The following is a 14,264-nucleotide window of genomic DNA, read 5'->3' on the forward strand; positions in this document are numbered from 1 at the left end:
GGAGGAGGAGGAGGCAGGCCAGGAGGGGCACCTGGAGGAGGAGGAGGAGGAGCAGCCAGGCCAGGAGGCAGCCCACCAGGAGGAGGAGGAGGAGGAAGAGGAGGAGGAGGAGGGGGTCCTCATCATTGATGAGGACATTCACGAGGACCCCTCCCCACCTGCAGCTCCATCTGAGGCATCTCCCTCCCCTCGGCCATCTCCATCCCCTGAGGCACCTCCATGAAAAAGTAAACAACTGATTCATGATTGCCTGTTCCACCACACTCAGTATTTTATAAACCTCTATCATATCTCCCTTCAGCCATCTGTTCTCCAAGTTGCTAACCTTCCTAGCCTTTCTTCATATGAAAGTTGCTCCCTTCCCTTAATCATTTTGGTTACCCTTCTTTGTACCTTTTCTAATTCCACTATATATATTTTGAGATGCGGTGACCAGAAGAACTCATCAATCCATCTTATGACTAATATGGAGCATTGGTTACAGTAGTGCTAGTGTCCTCAGAGGTCAGATTAATTCCCTAACGATTAGTGAAACTGAAAACAGTCTGAGAAGAATGTGGGTCAAGAAAAGGTGGTAGGCTAGGCACATTTTTAGGTCAACGTTAAAGACAGAGACAAGAAGGTATACCTATTGTGTGTGTTGAAAATAAGGCAGGTGTGGCAGTTAGGAAGTCTTGTCTTGCTCTACTAGCTTTTTACAATAATTTTGGTTTAGCTGCATCATCCTTCATGAAGGTTGCGGTAGCCTACACGGAGTAGGCATGCTGACAAGTTGGCAAGCATGCGGTGGCTGGATGTTTCATTGTTCTTCAGCATAGACAGGATGATAACTGGATACACTGGATGGGACAATTTACCATCTACTACATTGCATTGTTGCCTTTGGAGATGGCTTTGTAAGCTGGATTCAGAGTAGATAGGTTTACCAAAAGACTATTGTAAGGTTGAAAAGAGTTCTTTCTGATTACTCTACTCTGTTTAATGTCGAGGGCTGTATTCCCTGTCCCAACTGTTATTTGTAATCATGATTGAACTGTAGCAGGGAAAATTAAGCATCAGAGAAAAATGGGCAGCAGGGAGCAATGCATTAATGTAGGCTTTATTATAATTTTATAATACTGTAGATGGCCTAAACATTTTGAGGTCAATATTCAAAGCGATTTAACCAGACAGGTAGTGCTGGAAGAATTTAGCACACTATCCAGCTTATTTTCGAAGGAGATCGCCAGCCATCTTCCAACACAAATCGGGAGATGGCCGGCCATCTCCTGAAGCCGGCTAAATTGGTATAATCGAAAGCCGATTTTGGCTGGCTCCAACTGCTTTCCGTCGCAGAGCCAGCCAAAGTTCCCAGGGGCGTGTTTGAAAGGTAGCGAAGGCGGGACAGGGGCGTGCTGGGGCGTGCTTAAGAGATGGGCACCCTTGGCCGATAATGGAAAAAAGAAGGCTGGCCCTGGTGAGAATTTGGTCAACGTTATTTGGTCCCTTTTTTTTCAGGTCCAAGTCCCAAAAAAGTGCCCAAACTGACCAGATGACCACTGGAGGGAATTGGGGATGACCTCCCCTGACTCCCCCAGTGGTCACTAACCCCCTCCCACCCTCAAAAAAACAACTTTAAAAACTTTTTTTTGCCAGCCTCAAATGTCATATTCAGGTCCATCGCAGCAGTATACAGGTCCCTGGAACAGTTTTAGTGGGTGCAGTGGACTTCAGGCAGGCGGACCCAGCCCATCCCCCCTCTACCTGTTACATTTGTGATAAATGGGAGCCCTCCAAACCACCCCCAAAACCCACTGTACCCACATGTAGGTGCCCCCCTTCACCCATAAGGGCTATGGTAATTGTGTAGAGTTGTGGGGAGTAGGTTTTGGGGGGATTTGGGGGGCTCTGCGCCCAAGGTAAGGGAGCTATGCACCTGGGAGCTATTTTTATTTTTAATTTTTAGAAGTGCCACCTAGGGTGCCCAGTTGGTGTCCTGGAATGTCAGGGGGACCAGTAAACTACGAATGCTGGCTCCTCCCACGACCAAATGCCTTGGATTTGGCCAGGTTTGAGATCGCCGGCCTCGGTTTCCATTATGGGCAAAAACCGAAGCTGGCCATCTCAAACCCGGCCATCTCTGACATTTGGGCGACCCCAACCGTATTATCGAAATGAAAGATGGCCGGCCATCTCGTTTCAAAAATACGGTTGGCCCCGCCCCTTCACGGCACTGTCCTCGGAGAAGGGCATCCACGATCAAAAATGCCCCTCTATCTGAATACAAACTACATAAGTACATAAGTACATAAGTATTGCCATACTGGGACAGACCAAAGGTCCATCAAGCCTAGCATCCTGTTTCCAACAGTGGCCAAACCAGGTCACAAATACCTGGCAAGATCCCAAAAAAGTACAAAACATTTTATACTGCTTATCCCAGAAATAGTGGATTTTCCCCAAGTCCATTTAATAATGGTCTATGGACTTTTCCTTTAGGAAGCCGTCGAAACCTTTTTAAAACTCCGCTAAGTTAACCGCCTTTACCACATTCTCTGGCAACGAATTCCAGAGTTTAATTACACGTTGAGTGAAGAAAAATTTTCTCCGATTCGTTTTAAATTTACTACATTGTAGCTTCATCACATGCCCCCTTGTCCTAGTATTTTTGGAAAGCGTAAACAGACGCTTCACATCTACTCGTTCAACTCCACTCATTATTTTATAGACCTTTATCATATCTCCCCTCAGCTGCCTTTGCTCCAAGCTGAAGAGCCCTAGCCGCTTTAGCCTTTCCTCATAGGGAAGTCGTTCCATCCCCTTTATCATTTTCGTCGCCCTTCTCTGTACCTTTTCTAATTCCACTATATCTTTTTTGAGATGCGGCGACCAGAATTGAACACAATATTCGAGGTGCTTGGCATAGTGCCTTTTCTTGTATTTCACCAGCATTGTAGAATGCATTGTTATTTTTGCTTCATGTCGAATTTGAATCATCACACAAAGGGGTCAATATTCAGCACCTGGAACTCAGTATTTTGTTGACCGCCACCAGCATTATGCCTGTAAACGTAATGCTGGGCCATGTCCAGGCTCCGGCATTGAATTTCTGGGTTTTATGGAGCCGGCTAAACCAAGTGCGATATTCAGCACTTAATCGGCTATATATACCGCATAAAGATGGGATCTTGCCAGGTACTTGTGACCTGGATTGGCCACTGTTGGAAATAGGATGCTGGGCTTGATGGACCTTCAGTCTGTCCCAGTATGACAATACTTATGTATTTATGTAAGATAGGACTGACTTTTATGCAGTCCTATTTATGCAGTTATCTAGATCGGTTAAGTGCTGGATATTGGCAATTAACTGGCCAAGTTCTAACTCCACCCTCAAAATAGCCAGTTTTGAGTTAGGCACTAACCAGATATTTTCAGTGGCACTAACCCAGTGGTTCCCAAACCTGGTCCTGGAGGCACTCCAGCTAGTCAGTTTTTCAGGATATCCACAATAAATATTCATGAGAGGGATTAGCATGCAGTGGAGGCACTGAATGCAAATCTCTCTTAGAAACATTCATTGTGGATATCCTGAAAAGCTGACTGGCTGGGGATGACTGCACTAACCGGTTAAGTGCCATCGAATATGGCCAGTTAGCCCCGAACAAGCGATTTAACTGGCCAGGAGCAGTTTCTATTGACTATTGACCTCAAAATGTTTAGGGCATCTATTAAAACCCTTTAGTCAAGCATTCAGTGGGTTATAGGTGCCTGCTTGGTCTGGTGGCATCTGTGACTATAGCTTCTTTTCCCATGCATTTGAGTGTGTCTTTTGAGGCAGATTTGGCTTTTTTTTGTGTTCAACTTCACTCTGGTCATCTCTTTCTTTCTGTCCTATCTTGTCAGATTTTTGGAGTTCTGTTTCTTATTATGTTTAGGTAGCAAACTGCTTTGATATGCTCACAGGAAAGCTGGTATAGTAAATCTAAATAAACTTAAATATTAAAGGGTCCTTTAACATTATCAAAGTGACAACGGGATACACTAGCCCAATGCGTGACTTTGAAAGCTGGTTTGTTAAGGATGATGGTAAATGGAACCTAATCTCTGAAATATATTTATTATTGAGATAAATAGGTTCCCTGGACAGTGTCAGAGCTATTACAATGAGGAGGTGGGAGTAAACATAGCTAAAGATATCTAATGGAAAGCCATTAGGAAAGTAATTATAAGCACCTATTCAGGTGGTATTAGTTCCCTGAGAGGTTGAAGAAAATGGTAGCTGTCAGGTATAGCTGTTGCTGACATGGCTGTGATGAAGAGGGATTGGTTTTCCTGATCTGCTGGATTGAGAAGATGAAGTGAAGCCAGAAGATTACTGGGAGACTTCTGGGATTAGCAGTTTATGGTAAGTATCCAGTCATGGAGCATAGATTTAGTTACCCACCTGTTGGTGGCAAGCAGAACAGATACTGGAATATACTAGAGAGCACCAGTCAATTGTTGCAGTTGTCAGGGTTGTGCAGTATCTGAGTAAATGGAAGCAATGTTTCAACCATCGTGCTGTGGCTTTGTTCAGGGTTAGTAAGTGGAGCTGACATTTCAGTCATCGTGCTGTGGCTTTCTTCAGAGTTAGTAAGTGGAGCTGATGTTTCAGCCATTGGGTGGCTTTCTTAATTTATTGATTTAAATATTTATTCTGCGGAGCAAAAGTTAATGTTTTTTTTCGGATGTCTCCAGAGCCACTCAGCTTATAAGGAAGGCCTTTCTGGCTCTGAAAGCTGGGGTGTTGGCTATGGGGGCAACCTTTTTTCTTAAATACCCATGTAAATGTCTAATTGCTTACCAGGGGAAGGAATACATTTCTGGGAATTCAATTCAGCTTGATTCTTTTCTTAAAGGACATAAGAAATGATGCACATTAGGGCTTGCTTTGGAGTTTAAATAATGTTATAAGCACCTTGATATGGATTTAATATCCTTATTTACCTTTTGAATTATTTGGAATTTGTTTGTGATTTCGCTTCCTGTGATATGGGCTTGTTGGCATGATCGTATTTTTATGTATTATTGTTTACCATTTTTTTTGGTGCTTTTTGCTGTTTCTTGATTTTCTGAAACTGAATTGGAAAATTTGAAAAAAAAATTATTACCCAGACTATCTAATCAAATTAGGCAGGGTACAAAAACAAAACATAATAAACAAATATTTAAAATGTAAGGATTGTTATCCTGCCTAATGACAAATACTTGACTGATTCAAACTGCAAATCCAACAAAATACACATCATGTTGAGAAAACTTGTGCAAATAAACAAGTCTTCAATTATTTCCTGAACTGTGATAGTACTAGGATAGTCTGTAAATGAAAAGGTAGTGTTCTATAGTCAGGCTCCTTCAACATTTAGAGGGGCATTTTTAATATGACGTCTAAATCTAATCCTGTAGCGAATATGGCCATTTTCAAAACAGAAAAATGTCTATCTATATTTATTTAAAAATTTCTATTCTGCCTATGACTAAGCAGATCAAAAAGGTACATGTTATGATTCTGTTAGAATTCTGCTAGTCAGACAGGGGAATGCTTGGAACTACTCCTGATTGGTCCATCAGGGGCTGAGCTGATGTCAGTCTGATCTACTTAAGCTCACCTCTCCCGTCAACCCCTGCTTTGGCGTTTTCTCCAATTCTGCTGAAGCCTTACCTTTGCTCTGTCTGAGCTATTAACTCTGTGCTTGTGTGGAGTTGTTACTCCTTTCCTGGCTTGCAGTTTTCTATTGCTCTGTCTCTGTCTGCCGGCTGCTGTCTGCATGTGTCTAATTACCTCTCTCACTACACCTGAGTTTCGCTGTTTGCTCTGGTGCTGTGTGGTGAGTTCCTCCTCGTTCTGTTCCAGTTCATTTGTTTTGCTTCGCTTCCTTCAGAGTTCCCTTTGTGCCCTGTTTGTTTTCTGCTTGGCAGATCCTGCCCTTTTTTACTCTCCGTGGGGGTTGTTTGTTTTTCATTGTACTCCTGATTAATCCATTGTCTGCAGTGTTCCCTGCCTCTGGTTGCTGTCTGTGTGCTGAGCTTGGTTTAACCCTTTGTCTGCTGAGCTTCTCTGCTTCTGGCAGTTATCTGTTTACTGCAGTCTTCCCTTTGTGACTGTTTCAGTTCTTTCTTTGCTGTACTACCTCCTGTATTACAGAGCACTGTCCCTTTCTGTGCTGGTATGTGTTAGGCTCCACACTCCGTTTTGCGGACTTTTCCCTTCCCTGTTTGCTGAGGGTCTCTGCCTACAGTATCTTATATTACAGTCCCTCACTTTCTTTGTGTGTGGTGGGCTACGGCTTGATGTGTTTCTGTGTATGCTTCCCTTTCTCCTTGATTACCAGCACCGAGGGTGTTGCTGGTGCTCCGATCCCCATGGGGGACCCCCTCATTTAGTCTCTTTCTCCCCTCCCTAAGTATGTCAGTTCCAGTTAGGCCGTGAGGCTCACATGCTTGAAATCTGAGTGAATCGGTTCCAGATAGGCCGTGAGGCCCGCCTGATTGCGCTATCTTCCCTTTTCTGAGGTGCAAGTTGGTTGCTGCGTGTGTGTGTACAGGGCTTGGTAGCTGGGGTAGAGTGTAGTGCCTGCTCAGCCCACCCTCGGCCTTGGCTTAACCCCTTTACTAGGCCTCGGCCGGGGCCCAAGGGCTCACAACCAGACTAACAGTACATACATAAAATCACAAAAAACAGAAAATACTCTTAACAAGTCCATACCAAAGGAGCCAACAAATGAGTTTTCAAGTCCTTGCAGAACTTGTCTGTACTTCTGCACATTCTTAAAAATTCACAAAACAGGAAGCTGCATCAGAAGGGGTGGGGCAGTTCAGAGAGAAAGTCCTGGTGCAGGCTGCATGCAGCCTATGAGTGCTGCTGCTGCTGCCCAGGTGAAGATTGGAGCAGAGATTATTTTAAGGCATGGGGAGGGGGGTGCCGGGTTTGCGTACCCGACACATACACCTTGAATAAATACACCATTTCACAGATCATAGAAGTTTGCCCAACACCAGTCCTACTTCCCACCTACTGGAGTTGCTGTTAAAGCCCACTCTGGCCAAAGAGTTGACGTGGGATTGAACCTAGGCATGGCCTGTTTTAGACATGCTGGGGCCAAGTGCAAAAATTAAGGAGGGGCCCCTGATCCCCTCTCCTCCTTCCCCCCTTCCCATGATCTCCCCACCTGCCATTGCTACCATGTGGTCCAGGCATTTCTTACCTTTCTCTCCACCACGGTCTATTTTCCTCCCTTCCCCTCACCTTCTCGGTCTTTCTTAAAATTTATGTCCCTTTTCAGACAGGCCTCGGTGCGGCAGCCATCCTCACAAACTGCCTGCAGCTGCCCTGAAACTTTCACTCTGCCACGATCTTCCCAGGCGGAAACAGGAAGTTGCATCAGAGGGGGCAGATTGTGGCAGAGGAAAAGCTTTGGGGCTGCCCCTCCCTCTTACCGGCCCATGCAGCGCCTCTCACCTCTATGTGAAGGTGCTGCACGGGCAAGAAGAACAGCTGATGCCATGTCTTCGCCCAGTCTTCTTTCGCATCTCTCTCCTCTTGGGCCCACCCCCGTCTGATGTAAGTAACCAACGTAGGTTACTTATGTCAGACAAGGGCGGGCCCAGGAGCAAAGGAGGACGTCCTTTCTTCTTGGGCCCGCCCTTGTCTGACGTAAGTAACCTACATTGGTTACTTACGTCAGATGGGGGCGGGCCCAAGAGGAGAGAGACGCGAAGGAAAACTGGCCGAAGACATGGCATCAGCTGTTCTTCTTGCCCGTGCAGCGCCTTCACACAGGCACTGCACGGGCTGGTAAGAGGGAGGGGGGCCCGGTGGAGGGGGGGGGAATGGCGGCGACGACCCCAGGAGGGGGCGGGGCACAGGGTGGAGGATGTCGGGAGGTGGAGCTGTGGGGCGAAAGAGTAGAGAGGAAGGGAGGGGGGCTGGCTGGGGCTACTAAAGTAATGATTTTTGTTTTGCTTTTTAATTTATAATGCAGGAGGAAGCGGGGAGCAGCGGCGACCTTGGGCAGGGTGGAGAGGGCAAGGCCGTCCATACAGGACGCTCCTGAGGAGTGCCTTTGCCCCCTCCCGATCCTTTTTTAAAAAACTTTTGTATTGCTGCAGAGGGAGTGGGGGGCAGCGACGACCTGGGGCATCAATAAAGGACGCCCCCTTGTTTTTTATTTTGATTTTTACATGTAAGTTTTTAGCCGGACAGCCCTAACGAGAGGTACAGACCTTTCGTTAGATTTCTCGGTGTTTCATTCGATTTTCCTGCGTTAAACCAATCGGAAAAGGTTAGTGCATGTCATTTCAATAGGGTTTCTACACTAATTGCTCATCTGCATTCCGTTTTCGTTAACTGCTACCGTTGTCGGAAAATGGGCTTTAGTGCATGCAACAGTTAGAAAATTCTTCGTTAAAGGCTCATTTTTGGCTCGTTAAAGTTTAGTGTATCTGGCCCTAAGAAGGTGAGGGAAGGGAGTAGGAGATGGACTGTGGTGGGGTAAAGGGGAAGAGATGCCTGGACTGCAGAGCTCCTGGAGCTGTGGGTCCGTGGGCAGCTGCCCTGTTTGCCCCGCCCCCTAGCTCTGGCCCTGAACCAAGGTCCCTTTTAGAGCCCACTGAAATAACTACTAGGCTACTCCTCAGACCTTGTCATGAGCCAGGTCTGAACATGTCAATCAAATCCTGGATCCATCACACGAAAGGACTATACAATGGAAAACTAACAACATGGGGCTAAGTACCCAACTATACAGTTACATGGGGGATGGGGAGGCAACTCGGACTTAATTTCCTAAAATTTGTCTATTAGCTGGAATCTTCTGATTCAGTCTGCATGTTTTGGTTCTGTTCCTAGTGTGGGAATGTGTGTGATGATGAAAGAGGACGCTTGGCTCGGCTTATTAAACATTATTTATTTAGTCGTTATTTATATTTTCACCCTGAGAGTTGAATGGCAACTATTGTGGATGTTATAACAGGAGTAAATGAAGGTCACAACAAAACTCCATTTATTTTGTTTCTTTATGTTCATTAATCGAGGGTTAGCAGGATATTTATGTTATCATTTATACCACTTTTGTCAGAAGTGTATGGTGAATAATCTTGCTTGTACTGATGGTTAATGCTTCCTTCTGTATAGTTCTATATTATTTGCTTGAAGTGTTAATCAAGTGATATACAGCAGTGCATTGTGGGATCTGCTTTATCTCTTAGCAGCTGAGAAATTCAGGCAAGAATAAACTCCTGCATCATTAACACCTTAAAGGCTAATTATATATTAGTGCCTGAAGGCAAGTGTGTTTCCAGTTGGTCTTAGGGACTCTGCCTGTTTTATTTTTCCAGCTGATTTCACTTAACATGTCTGCTTAGAGAGCTGTGGGGTGGGGTGCTAGCAGAGGCAGGAGGTCATAGCCAGTAGTAAATTATAGGAAAGACCTCTTGGGAAGATTATATAGTACTTACATTTATAAAAATAGGTTAGTAGTGTCAGACCCAGTTCTGTAGTACTTGTATAGGAGTAGTTTTGGTGAACATCCGTTATTCCGATTTGCTTCTACTCCTCCCCACAACCATCATAAACTCAATTTCTGATTTTGACACTGGCCAGAACAAGGAAAGCTGGGAAGAGGTTTTCCTACTTCTGGCAGGAAACTGTGAGAGTCTGCATTTGATCTTAGTTACTGCTGGGTTATTGTGGGAGCCCCTACCGCCACCTGAATGGGGGGGGGGGGGGCGGTAAGGGCTCCCACTGAAATGGCCACACAGCAAGTGCTTTACTTGCTGCGTGGCCATTTCCTGCAGGAAAGAGAGACTTCCGCACCTAAATTTACACATATACATTTTAACTGATTTTAATTAGTGTCAATAATTGCTTATTTAAAAGCCAATTATTGGCACTCATTAACTACTACTACTACTTACTACTACTTATAATTTCTAAAGCACTACTAGACACACACAGCGCTGTACACTTGAACATGAAGAGACAGTCCCTGCTCGACAGAGCTTACAATCTAATTAGGACAGACAAGCAGGGCAAACAAGAGATAAGGGAATATTAAAGCGAGGATGATAAAATAAGGGTTCTGAACAAGTGGATAAGGGTTATTCAAATAAATTGTGCATGCAAATTGGGCATGTGCCCAAATTTGCGTGCACAGTTTTTAGTGCTTTTTATAATTAGGCTGAAAAGAGGCCATTCTATAACTGGATGCCACAAATTAGTTGCCCAGATGAAGTACACTGAGCACTAACCCCAAAATTCTCTATGTGGCACCTTAAATTATTGTGCACACTAATTTGGCTGCACGGCCAAATTGCGCACATTACTTAATTGATTAACAAGCCGATCAGCGCAAATAATTGGTACTTAACAACTAATTAGGGGCACTAATTGGCTTTAATTAGAATTTACACACACTTCTTTCTAGGTGTATTCTATAATGCAGTATGTGTAAATTCTAATGCGCAGAGTCAAAAAGGTGGCATGGTTATGGGCGTGGAATGGGCAGGTTGTGGGTGTTTCAAAAAAACTATGCACACTATTATAGAATACACCGATCTGTGCCTAATTTAGGCACAGATATGGGTGTGCTTAACTTTTAGGCACAAGAATGGCACGAGTGTATTCTATGAACTACACCTAACTTCAGTCGTACTTTACAGAATCATGTTGTAGACTTACGCGCACTGGGCCATATTCTATAACTACGCATATAAATTTTGGAACGCCCATGAAACACCCATTTCCCCAAGTATAGCCATGTCCCTTTTGAACTGAGCACATTAGAATTTAGGCACGGTTCATTACAGAATATGCTTGCAGAGTTGTCTGTATAAATTCTAATGATTGGCAATTAGTGCTTGTTATCAATGCTGATTAGCTTGTTAAGCCAATTAAGTTACGTACGTTATTATAGAATATGTCTGGCTTTCAGCATGGATCTCTAGGCGTGCTGTATAGAATCCAGCAGATTGTGTGTGCATGTGCTGGACTTGGTACGTCTGCATGTATTGTACAAGACAGAATCATATGGACCAATCCCACCCCTGCTGCTCTCATTGGCTGCCTTAAGTGTATATCGCAGAAAAGGAGGTGCAGTATTGACACTCAAAACACTTATAATGAATGCAAAAAAACTCTTTAGCACATCAGGTCCATCATCAGTACACCCTCTGCATCCCTTCTCAAGTCCATAGCATAACCCAATCCTATCCCACTGCTCTTGGGAACCATATGCTTGATTAATGTTCTTGCTCTCATGTATCAGATTCTGCATTCTCACTCTTGTGAGCTCTTGGGAGTTGGGACATCTGACAATACGTATATGTTTATTTTTGGATCATTAGTAGCAGATGTAGACCTTGATTGCTCTGACCTGAAACTACTGGACATTCTTATTGCACTGGCTATAAAATTGATACTTCTTAATTGGAAAGATAATTCTCTACTGAATGTCCACTTTTGGTGGCATTCCGTCCTTCAAATTCATAAATTTGAGCTTTCACGAGCAGACAAACTTGGGACATATCGTTGAGTTTGGACAATCACTTTTCTAGAAATTAATTTACTTTATTGAGCTTTTAATAAGTGACTCCTTGTGCTCTCTTAGTTTCAGGATACAATATGGTATGGTCTTCTACTTTTTTCTATATTGCATATGATATTGTGCTTCTCTCTTCCTTCATTGTATCTCTTCCGTAACATTTGCTACACTAAATGATATTTGTATAGTGTTTGCATACAATTTATACTTACTGTTTTTTTTTTCATTTTCATATTTACAACAAAAATTTCTTGGAATAAAAAAACATTTTCTATACCGCTTACACTTTAAATCAGATCTAAGTGGTGTACAAATAAAAAATCATTAACAATATCTATTGCCTTTTCTTAATTCTTTACCTGGTAACTTATTCTGTCTTCTGCAGTCTATTTATCATACTCATATTTTGTTCTTATCCCCACAAATTTCATTCTTTTAGGGGTCCTTTTACTAAGCCGCATAAGTGTCTACGTGTGCCCAATGCATGCCAAAATGGTGTTACCGCCTGGCTACCGTGTGGCTCTTGTGGTAATTTCATTTTTGGTGCGCGTCCGATACGCACATCTGTAAAATATTTTTTATTTTCGGCTGTGCATATCGGCCTTGTGCCAAGTGGCATTTTACGCATGTAGGTCATTACTGCTTGGTTACTGCGTGAGACTTTACTGCTAGGTCAATGGCTGGCGGTAAGGTCTCAGACCCAAAATGAACGCGTGGCAATTTTGATTTTGCTGCATGTCCATTTTCGGCAAAAATTTTAAAAAGGCTTTTTTCTGGGCCTCACCCCCTGCTCTGCTCCCCCTCTGCTCGGGCAACCCCTGCCCCCTTACCTTCCTGCATCTTCACTTCTCCTTCCTCGGTCTATCACTCTCACTGCACCTATGTGCCAGGACCTGTGTCTTGACACACAGGAACAGGAGAGAGACAGGACAGTGTCTAGTAAAGCCTAATTGGAGGCCGGGGCACGGGAATCTTGCCCTCCTATCCTCCTTGGCGGCCCTGGACAGGACTCACACAAGCAGCAGACATGCTAATCTATATATTTGACAAATGTTATTGCATTTATTTATTTACATATAAAATTCTTATATCCCACACATCTACAAATCTGCATGTCATTACCGAATGAAAATGAGTAGAAAAAAAACATGACATTTCTTGTTCCTCATCTGAAAGAGGGTGCAGTATTTCCCCATAGTGCAAACACCATGTCTGTGTGACTATTGCACATGCACAAACTTGATATGCATGTGCAGCCTATCAGGAAAAGAGGGGGTCCTCTTGCTACACAATGTGCACTATTTCCAAAGACTGCACTATTATCGGAAACTGACAAAATGGCCAAATGAAAACCAATAAGATGAAAATTCCATAAAAGACATGAGAAATGACAATAAAATAAGAAATTTCTGTCAATCCCTATTATTCATCTCCTTTGATTTCAGTAGCTTCCCTTCTGAAATGTCTCTTCCTCATGTCTTTCACCTCCATTTAATTTGATATAATGACTTATAAACCACCATAAGATAGGAATAGAATGACATAAAACCACTAGATAGCAACTGGGAGACTTCAGTGGCATGATTCTTTGAAATAACTTTCCTGCCCAACACTTGTCTTAAAATGCATAGGGAGGGAATCCTGCTATGAGAAAAGCAAGCAGAAGATGCCATACAGTGACATCACTAGAAGAGGGAACATTATGGGTTTTGTACCCCATATTTCAGCTAATAGAATGGCTCAGTATCCAGCTGAATATTCCATTATTGCATTATTAACAATCAAAATGCTAATTTACCTCTCCAGTGAGGCGCAGCCACTGTCTGCTCTGCACGTTTCCAGACACCACCCCAGAAAAAGGGCCGAGGCAGGTCCTGAGGTGGGAACTGAGGGGACTTTGCACTGGTGATGTTCAGGGGAGTTCCTCAGAGCTCCCTGACTCTGCCTGTCCTTTCTGTGATCTCCATCAGATGATGAGACTCCTCTGTCTCCAGCTTTCTAACATGCACTGTTTGGTGTCCAGTACAGCCCAGTGAGAGTTTGCTGTCTTGTTTTCTTTTCTTTCCTGACTTCCTCCTATGGCTTTTCCCACGTTCTGTCCAAGCAGTGCCTCTGAGTTTCTTCTGCTCCTATGCTCACTCCTCTGCAAACAGGCAGCTGAAGGTGCTTGCACAATGCCCAGCTTGAGGCTGTACAGGATCAGCTATAGCTCCTCCCAAGGGAAGGAGGGGAAGAGAGCCAAAAGGGGAGGGGAGAGGAGGGGGCTCTGGGTTCTTGCCATACAAGCACTGTACCATAAGATGTATGTATTGTTGTAGCAATTACACTCCAAAGGATCTTTTCTAAGTTCTGTTATAAAAACATGCAGAGATGGGCTGTTTTTAAAGGTCTAGTAACATTTAATTAGAATAAAAGAGAGAGTTGCTGTATCATTGTTACTGTTGCCTTAAAACACCACTACAATGTAATCTACAAACAGAAAAGGAAAGCTAGACTCCTGTACTACACTGATTTCTAGGTGATCTTCTATAATGTAATAAAGAATGCTTCATGTGCATAGCATCTCTGTTCATACTTCTGTCTGTGAGTCTTTGTCCCCTTCCACACCGCAGCACCAAAAGGCAGCTGTGCTCAAACTGGCATATTCTCACATTTGGAATTTATTGGTGTTGTAAATTTGGAGAGATCAGATGGAAAAGGAAAACC

The 14,264-nt window shown here is 43.7% G+C and overlaps 1 protein-coding gene across 2 annotated transcripts in view; it reads right to left on the reverse strand.

Moving 5' to 3' along the window:
- LOC115476166 (free fatty acid receptor 2-like) overlaps positions 1–13,535 on the reverse strand; it is an 85,525-nt gene extending 71,990 nt beyond the window's left edge. Inside the window, exon 1 of one of the 2 annotated variants that reach the window (XM_030212384.1) lies at positions 13,357–13,535. The gene's annotated coding sequence lies outside the window, so the exon portion shown is untranslated. The remainder of the gene's footprint in view (positions 1–13,356) is intronic. The other variant, XM_030212382.1, reaches the window with a different exon arrangement.
- Between the last annotated feature and the right edge of the window lie 729 nt (positions 13,536–14,264).

Source organism: Microcaecilia unicolor, chromosome 8, assembly GCF_901765095.1.
Source record: "Microcaecilia unicolor chromosome 8, aMicUni1.1, whole genome shotgun sequence".
Taxonomy (NCBI): Eukaryota; Metazoa; Chordata; class Amphibia; order Gymnophiona; family Siphonopidae; genus Microcaecilia; species Microcaecilia unicolor.